Here is a 24618-nt window from a genome sequence, read left to right on the forward strand (position 1 = left end):
AAAATAAATAAATAAATAAATAAATAAATAAATAAATAAATAAATAAATAAATAAATAAATAAATAAAAATAAATAAAACCCATACCTTTACATGTAGCTAGCATCCCAACCACATTTGTGTTCTCAGAAAGCTTGCTACATTTATTGTCTTATGTCTTGTGAAGTAAGATTTCTCTTCTAGCTTATGTAATTTTATCTGCATTTATACTCTCTCTAAAACTCTAATTCCTTCCATTTACTATCCTGCCTCTCTATTACTTGGCAGAGACAAGCTTTTACAAAAGTCATTCTGTTTACTGTTTCTACCTGCTCATGTTCTGTTTCCTCCAGAAATTTGAGTCTGGCTTCTTTCTTTGCCATTTGACTAAACTTCCAGGCAATGTTATAAATAATCTTGTTGCCAAATCAAATAAATACTTTGCTATCTTCCTCCTACTTATCCTCTCCTAGCTTTCATTACATTACACTCCTTGGCTTTCTACATATATCTGTTTTTATCAAAATTTCTTTTATTTTTCTTTATCTTCTATCCTGATTTAAATGTTGAAGTTTCTCAGAGCTTGTAGCTATGCCTACTTTTATTTTCAATATGAAAGTTCAGACAAATATTTAAATAGTCTCTATATAACAAGGCACATATCTCAAGCCACAAATATTTTTCTGAACTTCAGGCCTACATACTTAATTGTCTCTTGAAAATCTCTATTTAAGTGTTCCATGGACATTTAAAATATAACATTACCAAGATTGAATAACTGATACATCTTATCAATAAGCTTATTCTCCAATATTTTCCATGTATTAAAATGGCTCCTCTCTCTAACTCTTGACCAAGTCAAGTCAGAACATTAAGAATAATTTTTAACAACTCAGTCTGCCTTATGTTGGGTCATCTAGTAATCCACTAGACAGACCACATATTTATCAAGTATGTCAAGTTATTTTTTAGAAATCTAGGTATTTTTCTCTCCCTTATTTTTCATATCAAATTCACCTCACTAAATCCTATACTCTCAGTCTACTCTGCTTCTTCTTCACTACCACCATCCAAGTCAAGACACAACTGCTACTGCCCTACACTAGTCAACTCTCTCTACTACTCTACCTACCCATTTACAATCCATTCTTTATAAATATACCAAACACTTTTTCAAAACATTAATTGGATCAGTAATAATGCTTAAATTTGTTAAATACATTTTTGTTACATGTGGTACGGCTTTCTTCCCCAGACATTGCTTGGACCATTTTCTCTCCTTGCTCTCAATGTCTAGCCACAGTGGACTTTTGGTGATAAAAATCTGTATTAAAAGAAGTTCCTCCTGATTCTTGTATAAATCTCTGTTGGTATAGAGAGATAGGATATTAAATGGAAGGATTTAGAGTTTTAAGAGAAAAAAATCTTTATAAAAAATAAATTTCTCCAGAGTTGTTCCTAAAATAGTCTTGATGTGTTTTGAATCTTCTGAGTAAAAAACTATTCCATCTATGTTTCAAAATATTATAGTGTTAAGACATTAATTTAAATGGCATTTTTTAGAGAAAAATACAATAACTATAATTCACCTATTGAAATTAGTTTATTGTACTTCATTTCTTCATAACGTACTGTAATATACCATGGCACTAATCACAGTTTAAAGTTGTATATTTAATGGGTCACTGGCACCAATTTGTCACTAAGGTTTGTCAGTGGATAAAAGTTTACTTTTGCCAATGTGTTAGGATTTGATTTATCAGTTTTTAATTTTTTCCCTGTGTGAGTTATTCTTAATTATCAAATTTTAATGAATCGCCTGAGCTACTTTTAAACTATAGGCAGAGCTCATTTTATTGCATTTCACTTTGTTTTGCTTCACAGATACTGTGTTTATTGCAAACTGAAGGTTTGTGGCAACCTGTGTCAAGCAAGTCCATTGGTGTCATTTTTCCAACAGCATGTGCTCACTTCATGGCTAGGCTTCAAATTCTTACACTATTTCTAACATTTTTATTCTTATTATATGTGCCATGGTGATCCAAGATTACTAATCTCTGATGTTATTATTATAATTGTTTGGGGGCACCACCACACATTGCTTCCATATTAGGTGGCAAACTTAAATCGAGAAATGTTTTGTGTGTTCCCGACTGTTTCACTCCACAACTATTCTCTCATCTCTCATCTTCTCCTTGGGCCTCCCTATTACCTGAGACACATGATATTGAAATTAGGCCAGTTAACAACCCTACAATGGCCTCTAAGTGTTCAAGTGAAGGAAACAGTCTCATGTCTCTCACTTTAAATCAAAAACTGAGAATGATTAAGATTACTGAGGAGGGCATGTCAAAAGCCAAGATTGACCCAAAACGAGACCTTTTGTGACAGCCAGATTTTTAATGCAAAAGAAAAGTTTATGAAGAAAATGAAAAATGCTACTCTAGTGAACACCTGGATGATAAAATATATACTAGCCTTATTGCTGATAGGGAGAAAATGTGAGCAGTCTGAATAGTAGATCAAACCAGCCACAACATCTCTTAAGTCAAAGCCTAATCCAGATCAAAGTTCGAATTCTCTTCAATTCTATAAAGGCTGAGAGACAAGAAAAAGCTGCAGGGAAAAAAAATTACAGATAACAGAGCTTTCTTCATGAGGTATAATGAAAGAAGACATCTCCATAACATCAAAATGCAGGTTGAAGCAGCAAGTGCTGATGTAGAAGCTGCAACAAGTTATACAGAATATCTACCTAAGATCATTGATGAAAGTGAATACACTAAGCAACTGATTTTTCAATGTAGACTATACAGTCGTGTATTGGAAGAAGTTGCCATCTAGGACTTTTGTGGTCAGAGAGAAGTCAATGCCTGGCTTCAAAACTTTCAAGTACAAGGCCTCTCATTAGAAACCAAGGCCACTGATGATTTAAAACTGAAACCAATGCTCATTTACTCTCCATAGATCCTAAGGCCCTTAGGGTTTATGGCATATCTACTCTGTCTGTGTTCTGTAACTGGAACGACAAAGCCTGAGTGTTAGCACATCTGATCAATCATAGTTTGTTAAGTATTTTAAGTCCACCATTGAGAACTATTAAATGATAGTTTTCTTTCAAAATATGATTGCTCCATGACAATGCACCTGGTGACCCAAGCGCTCTACTGGACATGTGCAAGGTGATTAGTGTTGTTTTCATGCCTGCTGACATAACATCCTCCCATGGATTAAGGATTAATTTCAATGTTCAAGTTCTTAGTATTTAATGAATACATTTTGTAAGGTTATGGCTGCCATAGACAGTGATTCTAATGGATCTAGGCATAAGAAACTGAAAACCTTCTGGAAAATATTCATCCTACTATATATCATTGAGAACGTTCATGATTCATGGGAGGATATCAACACTAGCAGGAGTTTGGAAGAACTTGATTTCACCATCATAGGTGATTTTGGAAGTTTAGTGGAGAAAGTCATTGCAGATGTGGTGAAAATGGTGATTACTAGAATTAGAAGTGGAGCCTACAGATGTGACTGAATTGCTGCAATTTCCTGATAAAACTTGAAAGGATGAGAAGTTGTTCTTATGGATGAGCAAAGAAATTTTTTTTAAAAAAAGATGGAATGTATTCCTGGTGAAACACTCTGAACATTGTTGATATTACCTACAGATAATTGATAAAGCATGACAGTTTTTGAAAGAATTGATTCCAATTTTGAAATAAATTATACTGTGAATAATATGCTATCAGACAGAATTACATGCTACAAATAAGTCTTTTGTAAAAGGAAAAGTCCATTGATGCAGCAAATTTCATTGATGTCTCTGCAGCAATCCTAACCTTCAGCAATAACTACCCTGATCTGTCAGCAACCATCAGCATCAAGGCAAGACCCTCCACCAGCAAATAAGATTACAACTCTCTGAAGGCTCAAATGATTGCTAGACTTTTTAGCAATAAGGTATTTTTTAATAAGGCATGAACATATTTTTAGAGAAAATGCTAGTATACTCTTAATAGAATATAGTGTAACGATAACTTTTATAAGCAGAGAAACTAAAAAATTTGTGTGAATCATTTTATTGCAATATTCACTTTATTGTGGTGTCCAGAATTAAATCTACAATATATCTGAGATTTGCCTGTATCTAATTATCTAAGGTTATTTAGGGATAGGAGCCAGGAATTATGAATTTCATTCATGTTATATTATGCAAGTCTTTATTATGATTATGATGGCAGATTCTCCTATGACCACATTAAAACAACAACATAACAACAGAAGGAGTAACAATGTTTTTAGAAATATGTATGTTAATGTATTCTATTATCCTGTCAATTACCTCTATGATGGGATAAATCACATTTCTGGGTTTCAAATTATTCATATATAATGTGAGAAAGTTGGAATACATAGATTATTTTGAAGAATCCTTTAAGTTTTTACTATCTTTTTAATCATGCAGATAGATATACATGAATACAAGACAATCAGTATAATATGCTGAATATTTATATACACATAAATATTGGGTATTTTGTAATAAACCCATCGTACATTGAAAATATTATAAGTCAAAAAGACATTTAACATACTACCCTACTGAACATGATAGCTTAGCCTTGACTACCTTAAATGTGCACAGAACACATATTGGCCAGGTGCAATGACTCACTCTTATAAACCCAGCACTTTGGGAGGCCAAGGTGGAAGGAATTCTAGAACCCAGGAATTCAAGAAAAGTATATGTTCTGGTTGAGTATGAAGCCTGACTTCTCTGTTGACTAACTGGATACCCTTGAGGCAGTTACTTATCTTGCTGAACTTTCAAGTTCTCTTCTATAGAATGGGTTTAATAGCAAAACATTGTCTAAGGTGGTTTTGAAAAATAAATAACTTTACCCAATGCCTGGCACATAACAAACAGTCAGTAAATAGTAACTATTATTATTATAATGAGAACTTCTGGCTCTGACTCTGATGAGTCTTTACTACAGCTTTTGATGAGACTGTGGTGTCCAGGGTCTCCATGCACTTACCCAATCTCTCCATCCATCTATAACTATCTCCTTCTTTAAAAGAGTTTCAGCAATTCAGCTGGATGGGAAATCCTTCTCTGACCTTTCTGTATAAGCTGATAATCTCTATTATTGTCTGTCTCAATCTTGGGTTTCCTTCATAGCAGTCATTACAATACGCAATTGTTTTACCTATGTCTTCACTTATCTCTATCTTTCTCTTCCACTAAACTATGTTACATGGGGAAGGGATAGCATACATTCCTGGATCACTTAGAATAATGGCTACCATATTTTGGCACTCAAAATTTCCATGGAATGATTAGATATGTATTTTCAAAATCAGTGGCTGTTAAGCAAGTTTGTCTGCCCAAATGGCCCAAATAAACTTTTCTTTTTATTTTTTCTTAAAATACTGTTATTTTTAGATTCAAGGAGTACATGTACAGGTTTGTTACCTGGGTATATTGCATGATAGTGAGGTTTGGGTTTCTATTAAGCCCAAAGTCCAAATGGTGTGTAGAGTACCCAATGAGTAGTGTTTCAACCCTCGCCCCTTTCCTTCCCTTTCCCCTTAAAGAATCCCAAGTGTCTGTTGTTCCCACCAGACAACTTTTTAAATAGTCTGCTGAGGGTTGAGAACTGGAACTTACTTATCTAAGGTTTTGCTCATATACAACCAAAATACATTGCTATATCACTACATAAAATAATCAAAATACTCTATTATGATATCATGCAAAACAAGTTTGTAGATTCAGTAATATAAAAGATATAATTTCCATCATGGATATTTTTGGTTATGAATCTAACCTGACCAAATTATGCAAAGAGACTAATCATGTAAAATCTCTAAATATATTTTTTCAATTATTCATTTTTTAATGTACTGATAGCCTTGTATTGTCTTCTTTAGTACTTTCTTTCTTCTTTTCCCCCCCTTTTTTTCTTTTGGTGATTATATTATAGCATAAAAATCAAAAGATAGAAAGCAAGCATTGAGCACATTTTCTTTTGATGGATAGTCAGAAAAAGAATATTTCCACAGCCGGACTGAAATTGTGACTTATGGCAGGGTAAAGGATCAGACGTTTAGGAAGAAAGAGCTTATGGAAAACTTCAAACTTTCAGAATTTGTAGCAGCAGTTCCAACTCGTAGATGGCAGTAATTTTAGTAACTACTGCTACCACTTGGCCCCAATCACAAGGACACAGGAGACAGCTTTGGAAAAAATTCAGTGAGTTTATTCCAGAAACTTATTATCCTTATTATCTGTTGTGTTTGGCAAATACGGACTATTTACTAGTTAAATACATTAACAAGAAGTTCCATCCTTTTCCCTTTTATTTTTCTTAATGGCTAATGGGCTGTCTGTGTAGTTTAATTGCCAAAAGATGGGTATTGATAAACTTTCTAGGTTTTTTTCTGTATTGACATATTTCAGTTTTAAAAAATATTTCAGTTATTGAAAATTTAACATTATTTGAATATTATGTGTTTCTGATAATGGCAAGAATGTTTAAAACTTTTCCCTCCATATGCTAGAATGCATATTAGGTCTGTCACTTAACTAAGATATGCAAGTTTAAATTATAATTTATACCTGATCCTATTATGTCAACTACAAAAATAAACAAATACCAGATTTATTCTTTCACTTCCACACAAATCTCTGCTTGAAATGGGTTTCCTCAACCTCTTCTCTTTTCCACTTTTTGTATGAAATTGTGCCTTATAAACATTTCAATCAACATGATGTCATTGCAAGTATCATTCTGATAAGTTTGCTCTGATTTGCAAACTCTCACTCTAGAGGATCTTCTTTTATAAACTGAAAAAAAAATTGTTTTGAAGGATATAGCCTAAAATGAATGTAGCTTCTAAAATACAAGTAGCTTCTTTTAGAAAAAGAGATAATAATAAATAAAGAATATTTATCACTGGCAGCTTGTGATTAATATTTGATTTATAGTGTAACTTGCGTTACAAGCATTTTAGGAAAAGAAGGGATAGAACTACCCAAGAAATAAAAGCTATTTCACACACACTCAATCTAAATATCCAGTATTCTGGGGACATTTCAAGCTAAGGTTAGCAGCACTTAGCTTGAAATGATTACTATTACCAGAAATCATTGCCATGACTTTGTCAATTACTTGTATCCTAATAAGATTGCTAACAATTTGAGTAAAGTTCTTAAACATTATCCAACATTTGTTTCTGGCTTATACAATATCTGGGATATAAAAAGCACACCGATAGTATCTTTTGTTGAATTGAATAAAAATCTCTCAATGTCTGGCATAGTGATTTGTATATAACTGATTTAAAATATGAGTTGCTTTCATGGAACTAAAGCCACACCCTTTCTTTGTGCCTTTTTCATTTTGAATATTAGTAGAAAATCTTATAGACATTATAATTTTTGGATAAATTATATTTTTAAGTTTAAATTGAGTTTACTAAAAATAATATTAAAAATATATGAAAAGTCTTTTAAGCATATTTAAATGTGCTTTTTCTAAGCTTAATTTACTTGGAATTTTTCTAAGCAATATTTTTATTCTTGCATAGACTGATAAACTCATATTAAATGTACCTACCTAAGAAGGGAGCTCTCAGTCAATCAATTTTTACTGGAATTCAAAATAAAATTATTTGAAGCTAATACTTTAAGATTGCCAGATTATAGGAATGGGAGATGTTAAAAAGAAACCCAAATACACCCTTAACGTCACATATATAAAAGGTATTGCTACAAGAATGTAATGTTAGATGTAAGAACATTATATTTTTCTAACACCATCTTTATAAGTTATAATTATTCTTTTGTTCTTGAGCAATTGAAAATAGATCATAGAGTAGTTCATTTGCTAAGCAATAATCTATAATCAAGAGCTAAAAGGAAGTGAAGATTTTGAAAAGCAGTCTCATATGTCTTAATAATTCTTGCAATTATGTTTGCTACATTCTGAATGACTCTGAGACAGCCAAGCAGAATATTAAATATGATAGATGGTATTTATGGCAGAGAATATGTTAAAATATGTAGCGAGCAGTCATTAAATTGTGATGCTTCTCTTACATAATAAAAATAAGAACATCATAAACCACAGACTGAGTAAGATGCATTGTGAAGTGGCCCATCTGTCTTCCACATGTTACAAGTATATATAACTGGCTTCTTAACTGAGACTTACCTGTCATAGGTAAATTGAAACTCTCTAAAATGACCTTGAAACACCCTGAGCTTTTCCTCTATGGGACCCTGACAGGAGATTATGGTTCAATTCTTAATAATTGCATTGTTGCTACCTGTATTTCAGTAATGCTGGCTTCGATAGTTAGGCGAGGAGAGTTATTCCCAGGTGAAATTGTTCCTACTGAAATCTGTGTCAGCATCAGTGCACTATCGAATATTGCTGTCTCAGTTAAATAGACCACAGCATTTGTGGGATATGATGCAGTTATATCAGTTACATATTTCTTAGCAATAGTGAGGAAATGAAAAGTGATGACAGCAGGAAGAAGGCTAATATGTGTAAGTAATGGAGGAGATTTGAATGCAAGTTACACTGTAAATCAAATATTAATCACAAGCTGTCAGAGATAAATATTCTTTATTTGTTATTATCTCTTTTTCTAAATGAAGCTACTTGTATTCAAGGGTACTGTTCACATTTAACTTCTTTGATCATACACTCATGTGTTGGCAGTTAAATTAGCAAGGTCCTGGTGCTTTGTTTCCAATTAGTCTGAAACTTTTTATATTACTAGAATGCTTGTTCACATCATTCCACAAGGGGCTTGTTTATCTTATCTTAAAATAAACTGCAACCATCTTACTATTGCTTTCTTAAAAATTTTTATTTATAGAACTAAGTTATTCACATTTTTCCCACTAGCATCTATTTTAGCTTTATGTAATTGGAACAAAGAAGGTATAATAAACTGATTTATCTAATTTCTATCACAACCATACACCAAATTAATTACAGTTAAATCTGTTTGTAAAAATATAATCTGTTTTAATTGTCCTCAAAAATTAATATTTGAATAAACTCTAGATTCCCCCTTTGTCACTTTATTTAGTTCACACAGTGTACATGAAAATATTTTATTGTGTCATGTCTTTTTGTATTTCCATTTGGACAAGGAATTATAGCAAAATTAGCATTGTACCTATAACTGTTCTGGTTTTAGAGCTTAGTGATAATCAGCCACTGACGTCATGGCTTCTCCAGATTGGAGTCAAAACAAAAAAATAATTAAAGACAAGCAATAATCCCAGAATAGTTAATGTTGGGGTTCAAAAGCTATCGCCTCAAAGTATGGCACCTTGGCAATACTGAGCTGAAGAAACCTCAAGCTCTCTCTAACCTCTCCCACCCCGTTCGTGTTTCTCAATCCACTGTCTCTCCCAAGGAACAGGATAAAATTGTTCTCAAATGTTTTCTTATCTGTCTAAAGTCTAAACTTGTCAAAGAAGAATACAATTACATCTGGTCCTTTCCCTGAGTTTTCACTAGTTGAACTCATATCGCAGGAACAAAGACTGGAGTCTGTCAACAAAGGTGAACAGATTGTTGTCACAAACCATTGTCTGCTCTGTGGGCCCAACAGACTTTGTATCAGGCCATCATCTGTTCTTCAAGCCCATTGAATTCCCTTAGAAATAATTTTACTATCCCCCCCAAACAATCCGTAGTTCTCTACATTCCTTTCCCCAAAGAAATAGGGCATATAAACCGGGCTCGGTGGCTTAGCCTGTCATCCCGCGCTTTGGGAGGCCGAGGTGACTGGATTGCCTGAGCCCGCGGGTTGGAGACCCGCCTGGGCAACTTGGTGAGATCTCATGTCTACAATACATCAAAAAATTAGCCAGGCGTGGTAGCGCATGCCTGTAGTTCCAGCTACGTGGAAGGCTGAGGCGGAAGGATCGCTGAAACCCAGCAGGCCGAGGCTGTGGTGGCCAGGAGCGGCTGCTGCACTCCAGTCTGGGTGACAGAGTGAGACTCCAACTCAAAAAAAAAAAAAAAAATAGGGCATATAAGGATCTATACTCCACTGGAATGTGAATATGAAATTACTCTGGTTCTCCCATGTATGCTAATAAATTTGTATGCCATTTCCCCTATTAATCTCCCTTTTATGTGTTTATTTTTCAACAAAACTTCAGCAGGTATAGGGAAAGATTTCCCTGGGCTTCTACACTTTATATTTTCTGTCGGTCTAAGCCCGACCAAGAACAGTCCACAGAACATTGCCCAAGCATCGTCAGACTGGTCCAGAATAGGAACATCAAAGAGAATCCAGCTAGGTAATTTCCTTCTTATGAGGAGTTTTGTTTTCAGGGCTGCGGGTCAGATTCTCCTTTCCTGTGCTTGTGTTCCTAATAATAATTCTATACTTCCCATTTCCATCAGTATGGTTTCTTGTAAACTATTCACGATCAGTTAGACAGTTTCACATGTCTTCATTCTTAGACTTTGGGACTGCTCCTGAGTGCCAATTACTGTTATTCCTCTGCTCATGATGATGTTGACAACTTTCTTCTAGTTCTTAATCATTCAGACCGTGTTAGTGGCCAATTACTTAATGTGCATTTCTTTGGTCAAATCCTGGTAGTTATTGGTTGTTTTATTATTGATTTCCCTCAGCAGCGGTCTTTGCAAGAAACTTAATTTTCATTTTTATGTTTAAGGTTAAAAATTCTTGAGTAAAACTTAACCATTCAAAATGCTTTGGTGAGAGGCTTCTGGGAAGAAGACTAAGTAGGGAGTATTAGGAATTGTCCAATTCGCATTTGGACAATTGCACTGGCAGAATCTGCCTGACGTAGCTATTTTGGAACTCTGGAATCTACTGAAGGCTAGCAAATTCAAAGGAAGGCTTAGGCTGTAAATCAGGATCAATTTCAGACAATTTTGTCTCTTAACCCAGTAACAGCTGCCTGTTACCCACTCCCACCCCTCTGGGAGGCAGCAACAGATGTGCTCTTAAAGTAGTTTGTACACAGCTTGCGAGAGCCACAATGGGCAATACAAAATTTGTCTTCCAAATATCAGAGATTTGTGTTCTGATGGCAGCTTCTGACCCTAGAGATGAGACAGTCAGGTGGCCTTACTGTTGTGCTTTCCCCGGTTGTAAGTCCCTCTGTCTCCAGCTGATGTGACTCCTGCAGATCCTTTGGAACAAGCATTGGAGAGGTAGTAGGGAGGACATAAATTCCTATGCCTGCCAGAAGTCTTCTTGCAAAGGATTCTTCCTGACAAATATATTGAAACGTCCTGCAGAGTGGGAATTTTCAGAATAATTACAGTACACCCATTAGGGTAGCTAAAGTTATTGAGACTGACCAATAAAATGCTGGCAAAAAGGTGAGTAACTACAGCTCTTATCCAGTGCTGGTGGGCATGTAAAATGGCACAATCACTTTGAAAGACAGGTTGTCAATTGAAATCTGCACTTACCAGAGCAATCAGCTGTTCTACTCCTAAGCATTTTCTTGAGAAAATTTAAAATGTATGTCTATGCAAAGAATAAAAATGTTGTGTCTAATAATATATTATTTGTAATAGCCAAAAACTGGCAACAAACCAAATGCCCATAAGCAGATGAACTGATACACAACCTATGGCACATGCAGTGGAATACTACTCAGCAATAAAAAGGAATAACCTGTTGCTACATGTAACAACAGGAATGAATTTTAAAATCATTATGCGTGGTGAATAAAGTTGGACATAGAAAGAAAAAAAATGCTCTATAGCTGGGAAGGGATACATTGAAGCCTCTTTGTGGCAAGCATCAAAGAATGCTAGTTTGTCACATATCCAGTGAATACTACTTTCGATAAAGATTCACCCTATAAGTGTTACCTATACTCCTTGTACATCTGTAGGAGCCTTGTTGACTATCTCTGTGTGTAGCCTCATCAGCAATACAGGAGTGTATTACCCAGCTTCTTTGTAGTGCAGAGCTCTGCCAGCATTGGCACTGTAGAAAAGGGCAGGCAAAGGATTCAAGAAAGTTTTTAAACAGAAGGGCTCTAAAGTTTTTTATGTTACTAGAAAGCTTGTTCACATCATTCCACAGGGAATTTGTTTATCTTAAAATAAATTGTAACTACCTTACTATTGCTTTAAAAAATATTTGTAGAACTATGTTATTCACTTTTTTCCCACCAGCATCTATTTCAGCTTTATCTAATCAGAACAAGGAGAATGGAATAAACTAATTTATCACATTTCTATCACGACCATATTCCAAATTAATTACAGTTAAATCTGACCAGTTTGACTTGTCATTAAGCACAACACTAAAGAGAGTGTAAATCTGTTCTGGATGAATAACTCTGAGACAAGATGCCATTTTGAAACTCATGATCACTGAAACACCGAGAGAGTTCACTCTAGTATCTGCATGCCATATCTAGCACACAAAGGTAAACAACCAACTATAGAGGAGAAAGATTGTTTTGCTACCAATAGCATGTCAACTAGACTGGACTGTTCTAACAATAAGACACTTGTCAGTACTTTGAGGATCCTAGCAAAAAGGTTAAGAAATTGAAGACATACTAGTAGATAAAATGGATTTGAGACTCTTTATGCTTACATAGGTAGAGTCCGAAGCATTGCATTCTAGAAACTGTTAGGGATATGTGATTTGCACCACACAATATGACAGAGCACATCCTAAATTACATTAATATCATGAGCACCTCATAGTTTGCTTTTGTTTAGTGATTTTGTTTTCCGCTTTGCTTTGATTTTTGTCTGCATGATATTTTACCAGGCATATTTGGTAATATGGAACAGAATCAGCTCAAATAAAGTTGGGCAGAAGAGGTTAGTGCAGAAGGATTGTAAGAATTCATCAAATTAAAGTCAAACCACACAAACTCAGCCAAAAGAGGGCAGAACTAAGTTTTCTCTGGGGACCCTCTCAGAGATACACTCCTCTAGTGTCCTAAAAATAATATTGCCCCAGTTACTAAACTTATTTTGGAGTCTCTTAGTTTAAATTCTCAAGAGAAATGATCTATGAATAATCATCTTTATACCTCTAAAGAATGGCTTTGTGTTTTTTTTTTCCTCAGTCAGGTGAATACTGCAGCAAATTAAGTTGATCTAGGGAGAGCAAGGTCAAATAATACACATATTTAGGTAGTAGGTAAGAGACTAAGTCTTTCAGAAAAAGATATGGACAATGCACACAAAATTTTTGCTCAAATATGTAACTTTAATTATGCTATTTGCTTATGTACTCAAATGGTATCACACAAAATTTCAATGACTGTACCTTAACTTTACAAGATAGAATCCAAACATTGAGGGCTAAAAAAATATATTTTAAAAAGAGTCTCCAGGGCATATCCTATCTCTCCTGTTCTTCTATTGTATATGCCTTGGTGAGAGGCAAATCTAGGACAAATACTATGACAGTATTTTAGGCATTTGATAAGTGCACTTCAAGGGAAAAGAAAGAGAATGCAAAACCAGAAGTGCATGTTCCTGTGAGAGAAAATTCTACCTCTCCACTCACCACAGTAGGCTTGATAATGTCAACAATCTTGTTTGCTGTGCTTGGTGAAATTCAGTTTAAGTAGTTAAGTAACATTGATGAGCATATGTTTAGCCTTCATCACTCATGGCACAGTCATTATATCCTTAGACCATTGATCAGTCAATGGCGAAGCTAGCGAAGAAGTATGAATGACATCTTTTTTAAATTTGATTTTGATAGAATGACATTTGGAAATATTCTTGTAAAAGTTTATTTTTAACATATTATTTAGATAATGTTGCCTCTCTTTTTCTTATGTTTTCTAGTTCATCTCAACTTGTTCTGCCAATGTGGTCTCTCTGGTCTTTTTCCAATATGCATCCTGAATTTCTTGGATCAGTAATCTTAAAATAGGTATGAAAATAAGTATTTTGCAAAGACTTAAATAAGCAGACATTTACATATATTGAACACCTGAAAATAATGTGGAGGAAAAGTGATGAATTTAGAAAGACTCTTTTAAAAAAATCGCATGTAACATATCCATGTAGCATACATTCCTGTGAAAGTTCACAGTTTGCAAGGAGTTTACTTAACATCACTCTTAGTACTCCTGACTTGCTTATGCAAAAAGCACTGATTAGTCCCCTTGTGGGTAAACCTTAGATTGTCTGCACTGTGCATGAAGTTTAAAGGGTCAATTATATGTTAAAAATAAAAACAGCCAGGCTTGGTGGCTCAGCCTGTAATCCCGCACTTTGCGAGGCTGAGATGAGTGGATTGCCTGAGCCCGTGGGTTCGAGACCCACCTGGGCAACTTGGCGAGACCTCATCTCTACAATAAATCGAAAAATCAGCCGGGCATGGTAGCGCGCGCCTGTAGTTCCAGCTACTTGGAAGGCTGGGGCGGAAGGATCGCCAGATCCTAGCGGGTCGAGGCTGCAGTGGCCGGGAGCGGCCACTGCACTCCAGTCTGGGCAACAGAATGAGACTCCAACTCCAAAAATAAAAATAAAAAACAAAAGCCAACTTTCTATTGTTTCATTCCTTTTCAGATCTAATCATCTCTTCCTTTACTCTCCCTTTCTACCTTCCTCTATTGTTTCTCAGGCTTAGACTTCAAAACCTTTCCAGGGCAGAATGACTTTCTCATTCACATTATTGGTTACTTATGCTTACATTTGACAGCATACTTTTATAATTTTTATCTTCCCCTAATCTAGAAATCCACTGTCCACTGCTGGCCTCATTCTGGTTCTGTTACTACCGATTTATATTTTTTCTATTCTTTTATTGTCATTTTAATGAAATTTCCAGAGGGAAAGGGGACAAGTTCGTGTGTTAGGTGCAATGTCTTCAAATGTAAGCACCAATAAAGATTTGTGAAGTTTTATCTTGGTCTAAGAAATCTAGCTGCGCACATGAAATGTTTTTTTTTTAATGTGTGAATATAAGACACTGGCATAGTATGCTAAGTCATGTTTGTAATAATTCCTTAATTTTTTAAGTTGTATATTTTAGTTTACTTTTAGGAAGGTTCAGCTTTTCAAAACAAATAGCAAGGCAATATTGTGCAAAATAAAAATAATATAAATTTCTTACTTTCTCAATTTTTAACCTATTAAAATATTTCATATATTATACCCCTGAAATTTATGATTAATCATTAAGTTTTCCCTTTGAAAAATGATATACTAACCACTGTTCTAGTCAGGTTAAGGCAGTGGAGGTAAGATGGAAGAGAAAGAAAAAAGCAAATCTTGGAGCTGAAATATCAAATAGTAACATTTATTTTTTCTTTTTTTTTCTTTCTTTCTTTCTTTCTTTATTTATTTTTATTGTGAAGTTGTGGGGTACAGTTAAGGGTTAGGTATACAATTGCGTTTCATTCAGGCACCCTGTATTTTTTCTTAACCGCTGTTTCTAGTATATGGCATTGCCAAAATAAAGCAAAGAAGTAAATATAAAGATCTAGGGGCCGAGAGCCGTGGTTCATGCCTATAATCCCAGCACTTTGGGAGGCCAATGTGGGAGGATTGCTTGAGCCTATTAGTCAGAGATCAGCCTAGGCAACAAAGCAAGACTTCGTCTCTACCAAACAGGAAAAGAAAAATAGCTGAGTGTGGTGCTCCACATTTGTAGTCTCAGTTACTCCAGGGGCTGTGGTGGAAGGATCACTTGAGCCCAGGAGTTCAAAACCAGTCTGGGCAACCTAGTGAGACCTTATCTCTACAGAAAAAAAAAAAAAGAAAAGAAAAGAAAATTAGCCAGGCATGGTAGCTTAGGCCTGCATAGTTCCAGCTATTTGGGAGGCTTTAGTGGAAGGACCACCTGAGCCCAGGAAGTCAAGACTAAATGATCCATGTAGTGCCTCTACATTCCAGCCTGGGTAACAGAGTAAAACCCCAACCCAAACAAGAAAATAATCAAACAAACAAACAGCTAGACATTTTGGTAAGGGAATTTAAAACAAAACACAATGTGTACCCTTTATCATTCTTGAAGCTATTTTGAAAAATGACCCACTAGTGATATTATTTTGCAAATGTTTAATTTATAATATCAACTCCCTAATCTATAATGTTTCAAGTATCAAATAGGTATTTTCATAATTCACATAAACTAAATACTTTAAACCACCTAAGTCTCCAAAACTCTCTATTATCATGAAATAAAGGAAAGGGGAAACCACTACAGACTCGTTATTCCCAATTTGGAAAATGCAAGAGGCATGTCGTTATAGGTTTTCCTGAGGCTATTATTATGTAGAAAATGAGTGCCTCCCATACCACGTATTTCATAATAGTTTAGAGTTTTAAAAGCCCAAGAGTGGGATGTTTGAGAACTGAAGATTTATCTACTCTTGCCTGATTTAGCTTTTACTTTTCATTCAGTCGCTTTAACCTGTTCTTGTTTACTGAAAGTCTGTTATTATGTTCTGCTTTGAGCCTTTCTTTTATGGATGGCATATATGCACTGTATGGCTTGTTATTCAGTCTTACTGAATGATAAAAGCTCATTAAAAAGGGCATTAAGTATAAAAAGACAAAGAGCTACTATTCCAAATGTCTATTCTGCCAACAGTCTCTTGGAAGTATTTCCAAACTTCTTTTTCAGTACTCACTCCTAACAAACTCTCTGTTTATAGAATTGTTTTATTTGTAGTTACATAATACATCAACTATTTTTCCATTTTCTTTTTCATTTCCCCTTTGGCAAGTAGAAAGGAAAACTACTAATATTCTAGTATAATACACTTTTTAAATTAACACTTGAGTTTCCACCTCCTTTATAATTTTAAATACACACATATACATACAAACATACACAAAGATAAGCATCTTTGCAAACAAGGAATGGGGAAAATAATCAAAGGTGTGAGCTGCTAGAAATGCTAGACATAACTCTGTGTGTCCACAAATAGATTAAAACAATGAGGAATTTGCCTCCTCCAAGAAACAAAGAACAAAAAAATCTACATATAAGGCAGAAGTCATAAGTCAGGAGCTATATAGAAGTTTTGTTTTTAAACAGGAGCTACAAAAAAGCATCTAAAACGAAGATACCTAAAGCTCTAGATAATATGAACCAGCAGATTTAACATAAAGGAAAGACAGGGTCCCAAATACAGCTGCTGCATGGAGCAACCCTCCTCATTGTTGATTGGTCTGTATTGCCAGATGCGAATATGCCCCACAAAAATCAATGTGTTGGAAATGTAATCCCCGCAGCAACAGTGTTGATTGAGATGTAGAATTTTTAGGGAGTGATTAATTCCTGAGGGCTAATCCGTTATCATAAGAGTGAGCTAGTAATCATGGGAGTGGGTTCCTGATAATAGTATGAGTCCATTCCTCTGTTTTTGTTCCCATTCTACACTCTCTATCTCTTTCGCCTTCCACCATGGATTGATGAAGAAAGAAGGCCCTCACAAGTTGCTGGCATCTTGGTATTGTATTCCCTAGTCTCCATAACCATGATGTCTTTTCTTTTTCTTTATAAATCACCCTGTTTATGATATCCTGGTATAGTAACACAAAACAGATTAAGACAGTTAAATTCCTAATATTATCTACGGCAGAATTCAAAGCTCCCTCAACAAGAGGAGATTCTGGTCTAAGAGGGTGAAGGCTAGATGGGAATACAAATACTGCTCAAAATGCAATAGAACAAAAATTCACTCAAAGTGAATCTGCCAAATTCAATTTTAAAACACTTAGAAGCAATACTCAAAAAAGCCTAAAAAACAATAAAAGAAAAATGCTCACATTACATGGAATTAAAGAAATAAAATAAAAATAATAAATTTAAAAAAGGTATTTTCAGTAACAAATGATATAAATATGTTAAAAATATCCATAAAAAGAAAAAAGAGGTATAAAGCAAACAGCAGAAATATGTCTAAAGTAGAATGACATAGACATACAAATATTGTAAATTAAAGATAGAATCACTAAAATTTAAAAAGCCTTTATTAAAAAAGTAATCACTGAAACTTAGAGTTTACATAGAAAGCACAGAAAAACAAAAATATATGTAAAAAGAAGTTAAAAGGTATGAAATATTTATTGCATGGTTCAATAAATGGTACTGATTATGCCTCATAGTATTGCAGAATATAAAGTTTGCATTTTAAGAAGTAATATTTAGAGTTATAATGGCTAAGAATTTTACAGAATTAAAATTCTCTTGGTAAAAATGAAATCAGCAACCAAACAAGATGAATTAAAGCTAATATCCTCAACACATCAGACTGAAAGTTAAGAACAACAAATTTAGACAGAAAATCTAGAGATAAAAATACAATGGACTAATTTAGATCATCTACAAAGAAATCACCTTTTGACAAGAGTTCTTATTAGGAAAAAAAAAAAAACAGGGATAGGTAGTAAAGCACTGTAAGTACTTAGAACAAATAAAGGCAATCTTAATATCTTAATTAGCTATTGCTTCATTTAAGGCAGGTCAAGAGGAAATCAACAACAAAATTGGAAATACAAAAAAAAAAAGCAGAATACATGCTTGGATATTATAAAGGAGCAATATTTAGAGACTAATTTTTCATACAAGATACATTTCTTAAATAAATATTAATACTAAATGAATCAGGTATTGATTTTTATCCACCAAGTAGTCATTTTTTTTTTTTTTTTTTTTCACTCCTGCCTTGAGCTTGATTTTGTTCAGGAAGCAAACAATAATTGTTTGGTCTCAAGGAAGCTAGACTCCTTCCACAATTTCTGAGCCTGCAATCTAACTTGTCCAAACCACTGTGTGATTCCATTAATCCTTCTCTCTAAATTATATAAGAGGCCATGAGAACATTCTTGGCTAATTAGCTATAAAGTGAAGTCTGATCAAGAGGTTCCATAAGTTAGACTTGCAAAAATAAACTTCTCTTTTTTGTTGTTGTCACTCTTACCTTCTTATTTTAAATATAGTTCTGTGAAAGTGTACTATTTGGAGCAACAATAATCACCCTGAAATCAGGAGGGGAAGTTTAAGGTCACAAAATTTCTCACAATTTTGGTTTTTTACAAAAAATCTTGGAATGATCCCTTAAAAAAACAGCAACAGAAAATGAGATGAATCTATCCAAATCGAATAATGAGATGAAAATAACCTTGATAACCTATCAGGATAAGGAGAGTATACAAAATAAAGTAGTAAATAAAACAAGCATGGTTTGCGGATATAGAAATCTTATTGAAAATTCAAGTTAGTAATTTCTTAAAACTCTCTCTTGCTCTCTGCCTGTCTCTCTCATTGACAAATAAAATTTAGAATATTCTTAGAATAATATTGTATGAATATTCATTCATAAAATATCTATTAGTGTAATAAATTTATTATTGGATAAACAGAAAATATAATATTAATAGATTAATAAAAATTTTAAAAACAAAATTCACTTTAACTATCAAAACCAAGAAAAAATATTAGTTTAGAAAGAAATGTTTAAACTTAAGAATCATTTACATTTAAGTCAGAATGAAGACAAGAATATTAATTATGGTTTTTATTAACGTTGTTCACTATCTTGCCAATGTTATTAGAGTTAAGGAGCATGATGTACAAGATAAGAGTTTGAAAAGATACTATTATACAAACCTTTTCTTATTTGCCAGTACGTCAGTATTTTCTATAAGAATCTATAGAAAAAACTAATAAAATGTCTTTTAAAATGTACCTTTCACAAGATCAACAAGCAAAAATAAGTAGTATGCCAGTAATTTTCAAACAAAAATTAAAATAGATGAAAATACTGTAGTTATAAAAACAACTAAAAGTTATGTTATTTAAGAATAAACTTAGGGGGAAAAGGATGAGAATTTTCAGGAGAATGTTTCATGTGTCATTTGTTACTGTATTCCACATATCAACTTGAATATCTGGAGTGTGTATTACTTTTTTTTGTTTAACCGCAATAATGCCATGTGACAAACTGCTTCAAACTTCAGTGTCTTAAAACAATACATATTTAGACTGGGTTCAGTTGGGAGAATTTTTTTTTTTTTCTTCTTGAGTCTGAGTCTCACTCTGTCACTCAGGCTGGAGTGCAGTGGCACACTCAAGGCCACTGCAGTCTCAACCTGCTGGACTCAGGGAGTCCTTCTGCCTCAGGCTTCCAAGTAACTAGAGCAAATGGCACGCACCACCATGTCCAGCTAATTTTTTTGATTTATTGTAGAAACAAGGTCTCACCAAGTTTCCCAAGCTGGTCTCAAGTCCCTGGACTCAGGCAATACTCTTGCCTCTGCCTCCCAAAGAGTTGGGATTACTGGTGTGAGCCACGGTGCCCGGTTGAGCAGGGAGAATTATTATTTAGTGGCTCGCTACAAGTATGATTAACATCTGATATCATGGGAGGGACCTGACCCTGAGTCTCTAACAGTCTGAGCGTCTGGCTATGACAGACGAGGATAAACAAACAGAAATGAATGCACTAGCCTTTTTAAATGTCTTTTCTTATTTCACATTTGGATAATATCACTTTGACCAAAGTAGGCTACAAAGCCAGTCGAGAATCAAAAGATAGCAAAATATCACCTTTCAGTGAGAAAAACTAAAAAAGTCACATGGCAAAGGACATGAATGAGGGGGGAGGGAGGATAAATTAGGGCCATTGATTAATTCCATGTACAGTAATCACATAAACACATTAATGTGAACATTTAATATTAAAATCCTGTTAATATTTTCTATATTATACTATACATTTAATGTAATTTCAAAAATATGTGAAAAGCATCTTATTTGAATTTAACAAACTAATCCTAAATTTCTGACAGAAATGTAATGTATGCTGGGCAAGGTAGCTCATGCCTGTAACCCCAGTACTTTGGGAGGCCGAGGTGGGAGGATTGCTTGAGCCTGGAGTTCGAGACCAGCTTGAGCAACATAGTGAGATCTCTTCTCTTTAAAAAATGTTTTTTTTTTTAAATTAGACAGGTGTGGTAGTGCACATCTATAGTCCCAGCTACTCACCATATTAAGGTTGCCATGAGTTGTGATCACACTACTACACTCCATGCTGGCCAACAGAGTGACACTCTGACTCAAAAAAAAAAAAAAAAAAATGGAAAAAAAAATGTCATGCACCAAGAAAACAAAAACTTGGAAAGAGTGAGGGTCAACCTACCCAGATATCAAGCTTTGTTTTAAAGTGTGGTGTTGACATTGCCTTTTAAACATTTAGTTAAGTTGAAAGCCTAGAAACAAACCAAACATATACAGACAAAATATATGAGAGAAATAGCACTCCAAGTTGGTTCATTATTGGTGAGTTATTTAATAAATGACTCTGAGACAATTGACAATTTATATGTGTGCAAATTAAAAAATTAAATACCCATTTTGCATCATATTTCAAAAAACTTGTATAAGTAAGGACAAAACATAAAATTACAAATTTAAACACTTTTAGTTTGGTATTGCTGACTGCAATTATATTCTGTGTATAGTAAAAACTTGCTTAAACAAAGCAAAACAAAGAACTATAAGCAAAAAAATAAGAGATAGATACATTTGAAACTATGAGCTAGAGAAAACATGAAAAGTGTGGCTGGTCAAATTTTACTAAACAGTTTAGTGTGTGACACAAAGATTCAATCAACTATCTTAGCAGAAACCAGGAAGAGTTGTGGTTACCTAGAGAAAAATCTATTATGTGTCCACTTGTCAGTGGTTTGAACCCCTCAAATTGCATAGAAGACTGACAAGGTTTTGAGAATGTATATCAATAGAAGTGTTGCCAGCCTAGATGGAAAGAAGCAGAGAAGGGACAACTTGAAGAAAGAATCTGGGCGGAGCAATGGATACAAAGTTCTGAGCTGATAGCAATTCCTTGAACTAAGAGGGCAGGGCTGCCCCTACAGTGAGCTCAGAGGACAGTGAGCTTGCCCCTGCCCAGGATGATGCAAAATTCTTCTGACTTGGACTTTGATGACAAAAAACGAAAAGAGAAAGAGTCCTCCAAGATTCAGAGAGACAGTCCGGAAAAATTGACCCTGATTTAGATTTTATTCTTGATAATAGCAATATGTTATTCTTACAGAATAGTTGAAATATTGTGCAACCGAATATGATATATTTTCCTTATAAAGATTTCATGCAAAATATTTGTTATTTATATTATACAAAGAAAATATAAATTAAAAATTAAGACATTAACAGTTACCTCTTTTCCTCAGCTGTTTTCATTTTATTTTCTAAAGCATTTTTTTCATTTTTCAGTGAGAAAAATGTTTTTTATTATATAAGGGAAATATATGAAGTTACATTATATTGCATTATATTACATTACATTATGTTAATAAAGTTTTTTGTGTATGTCAGATCCATTACGGTATTAGTGTAGAAAGAGCAATGACCTTATAGAAAAGACCTGAAGTCTGGATTTATTGCTGCCTCTTAATTCTTGGACTTTGGACAAGCCACTTAACCTCTATAAGGCTATTTCCTGCCCCACATCACAAAGTAGATGTAAGATGAGGTTATTTGTGAAAGTTCTCTAATCTTCAGTATAAATGTCAGGGATGATTATTGCAAAAATAATTTTAGCACAATTCTCAGTATTTTATACACAAGTAATATACATTTTCTAAATTAGGTATTTTATAGTTTGCAGACTGTCCCGTGTCTAATAAAACATATTTATATTGCATTATAAGAAAGCTTCACATTTATGTAGGATCCTATAATAATGTCCAATATTCTGTGAGGGTTTACATGTAAGTGAAATAGTATAGTATGTCTCTGAATTTAAGATAATTTAAGTTTTTTAGATTGTCATGTTGGATGAAAATAACATAGTCAATGCTGTTATTTTGAACAAAATAATTTACTAAAGTTTCTTTCTTTAGAAGTTCTTAACATTTGTGGGATTAAGAGAGTGCTTTGTTGTTGTTGTTTTGGTTTGATTCAACTATAAATAAATGGATCGATAATTTAACTTTTTGTAAAGGAAATATCTCAGACTGCTTTGCACCAAATAAAAGCTAGAACTTTATACCTGAAGTTAGCCAATGTAAAGTTTTGGGCTTTTTTTTTTTGAAAAGCCCCCAATGGTTTCAAGAAATAAGAGATGATGAGAGAGAAGCCACATATTCCTCTGACCATTGCTTCGAGTCATGTTACTACTTCTCTCTAACCTAGGTGTGCATATGACATATTACTACACTCTTATTTCTCAGAAATTTATGTTTAGTATGGGACTTTTTTCATAGTTTTAACATAAATTCTGGGAAAGAAGAAAAGAAATGATCCACAAATGTAAACACTGCGATCTCAAACTAATTCATCCTTTATACTCTAACATCAAAAAGGATTCTTTGAGCACAGTAAAAGTTTCATGAGTGCTTACTAATTATGTTATATATTTAAGGGACAAAAATAATTGAAGGGGAAATTATAAATATATATGCTAAATTTTATCTTAATTTCTCATTTAACTTTTTTGACAACACGTTTTGTATCTGTGAAACAAGATAATGTATTGTTTATAGAATAATTTTGATTTGATATGGATCTAGTTGAAACTAAGTAGGAAAATAAGGTTATTTTAGACTTTTTTCTATCCCCTCTAAGGCCACAAACCATATTTAGACCTGAATAGAAATAACTGACAACTTTTTAGAAATTATTGATCCCAGTCTTTGAAATATGGATTGCCTATCTTTAACTACATCTCGAAGTTATCTCTTTGCAGTCTTAAATGTGTGATCACATAACATGGATTACGTGATCACACATTTAAGACAGCACACATTTAAGACAGCAAACAGATAGTTCTGAGATGCAGCTATATAGGACGTATTTTGGAAATATTTGTTCATTTTTATCATGGCAACATTAGTGTCATACAGTAATTTTTGTGCCCTCAATATCCAATCTACTCATATATTATTTTTACTTAATAAATGCAGCATATAATTACTTTACTAAAATTGATAAATGTATGTGATTCTTATATTTGATTTTATCATTAATTGAGTAAAATATCAGAATGCGTTCATGCAATTTATAAGTTGAAATAATCCCCTTTAAAAAGAAAAATATATATAATCTACAAATTTTCATAGACCTCTTCTTATCATTTTAGTTATTTATTCTAAGGCAGCCAACTTATCTCATAATAAGCTATTCCTTATTTCTTATTCCTTACTGCTGAATAAGTACCAGAGTCACATGACTCCCAATGTCTTACTCCCACATATACAGATTTCTAAGTAGTCATTGCTGTTGAGTAAGTATGAGGCCACCACAAGCCAAGGTTCAAGTTTCTCCTTCACAACCACACACCAGGGAGACAGTTTCCGTGTGCTTTTCACATATGTAAGCAAACCGATCCCAGAATTCCATTCTGAGGCTCTATAACAATAACTACTTTAATCAGTCTCCTGGCTGATCTTGAAAGATAGGAGCCTAGCTCTTGGTCTCAAACCTATGTATGATTTTTCAGGCCCCACAATAGGTAATTACAAAGGCTTTACCTGGCAGACCACAAGCTTGCAACAGATCTAGTGCACAGTCAGTGCACTGCACTCTCTGAAGAGATCCAAGTCAAGTCAGTAATAACTCAGGCCCCCCGGCAGATCATTCT

The sequence above is a fragment of the Carlito syrichta genome, unplaced genomic scaffold, assembly GCF_000164805.1.
Source record: "Carlito syrichta isolate Samal-C Ts95f unplaced genomic scaffold, Tarsius_syrichta-2.0.1 Scaffold303983, whole genome shotgun sequence".
Taxonomy (NCBI): domain Eukaryota; kingdom Metazoa; phylum Chordata; class Mammalia; order Primates; family Tarsiidae; genus Carlito; species Carlito syrichta.